We start from the raw sequence: 1946 nt of genomic DNA on the forward strand, positions 1-1946 counted from the left end.
AATGGGATAGAAGAGATTAGATTGCTCTGGATGTTAATGATTGGAGCTTTGTCTTTAATGTGAAAGGCTTCGAGTAATTGTAGTCTCCTAGGGTCATTACTCGATCCAATAATTTTGGTGTTATTGATCAAATCATCCCTTCTGAGTGCAGCGTTATGGAAATTCCTATGATGTTCTTTGATTGCTCCCTCTTGTAGATGTAAAGATAGGCGACGGCTGACTTTACATCTAGTAAAACCAATGTAAGTGTGAGAGAGGAGATTACAATATCCTGTGGAGCAGCTGTATTGATACACTGCATTAGTTCTAGATGTGAAATCTGATCGCCTAGACAAATTGTTTGTCATGATCAGAGAGGAAGTTTTTGGATTTTTGTAGTAGATGAGAACTCTGATTTCGTTGTTCTCATTATAGTCCAGTAAATCTAGCAATAATTTACACTGAACCTAGAACAAATTGCAATAGAAGTTTTTTTGGTTTTAACTTGTTTATTAGGTCCCTCTGATGAACATATACAAAGTCTCCAACTTTTGGACACCGGGAAAGTGGTTAATTTGCATAAATTCAAGATGGCCGCCGTCCAAAGCTTCAATTTACAGATAACTTTTTTCTGGCTGCTCCCAGACCCTATAAATGTATTACAACGGTTTTTGGCTTTAACTTGTTTATTAGGTCCCTCTGATGAACATATAAAACATAAATTCAAGATAAATTCAAGAAATACAGAATGAGGCATTGCAAATGTGATATGATGTCACCGTGATGTAGTATGACGTCATTCAGAGGCATGATAGGAGTTCGTATTCACTTGGATCATCGGTGCTTGCATCAAAGTTGCTATTTTGACAGAGTCCTTTACATTCACCACATGCACAGGAACATTCAAGCTCATTCCGTTTGCAACTACAGCGTTGAGTGTCACAGTTGCCCTTACACTGACATCTGACCAATTTCAGTAGTAAATCAGGAGCCACTGGCGAATCCATCGTCTTCGGTTCAAGCTGTCCCTTCCGCAGACACCAGCCCCATTTCTCGGGGTCCACACAGTTCCCCATCCATTCCTGGACCTGACAATAAACACGGAACGAGTGGTATTTGGCTGCATCAGTTGTTGGGGGAAGGCTGTGAACTTCAACAGTAGTTGAACTTTTTCCCACCTTGTTGCAAAACTTTGTCTTTCGTAGTCCGTCAAGGGTGTCATTTCCTTTCCCCCCCGTACAAATAAACCAAGGACTTTTCACCAGCTGATGATATCGCGTCTTTACTTCCACTTTGGCAACAGAATGCTTCTAAACATTTCAAGAAACCGTTGTCTTCCCTTACTTTCCTCAAGGCAGCCCCTTTACCAATACCATATAGTCGTGAGGTTGTGTCACATCCACAGAGTGCATGGACAACTGGCAGGACACTACAGATGCTTTCACCGAGAGCTTCTGCTACTGAGTTAATATGCCAACATTTCCCACCTTCCTTGCTCGACTTGAAGTACAAATCATTCATCCCTCGTTCCACATAATGACACAACAGCACCAACAAGTCTGTGTCCTCACCTATCACATATGTCACGGTTTCCCTTGCATGCTCAATTCCCTTCTTCGCAATCATGACATCTGCATCTGCTGGCGCATTGACACAGTCAATTCCATTTGTCTTGAATGTTTCACACAATAAGTCAATGAAGTTTTGCTTATTGTCCGAGTTCGACAAGAAGTTTTCCTTTTTTGACCGAAGGGGCATGGTTGGAGTGTACATCACCTTTTGACCAAAGACTTCTTTTGATCGTCGATTGTGTGTCATGTCCTTGGTAGTAGGTCCTGATTTATAACCGTCGAATACAACCACCGGGTTGAGAAAGTTTTTGGAAATATGCTTCATGTACATGCTTGCAATGTCCTCAAATGTGTCACACTTCTTCCATGGAATCCTTTGCAATAAGGATTCCATGG

This window comes from Oratosquilla oratoria, chromosome 27, assembly GCF_046742065.1.
Source record: "Oratosquilla oratoria isolate Oo_2021 chromosome 27, ASM4674206v1, whole genome shotgun sequence".
Lineage (NCBI taxonomy): Eukaryota > Metazoa > Arthropoda > Malacostraca > Stomatopoda > Squillidae > Oratosquilla > Oratosquilla oratoria.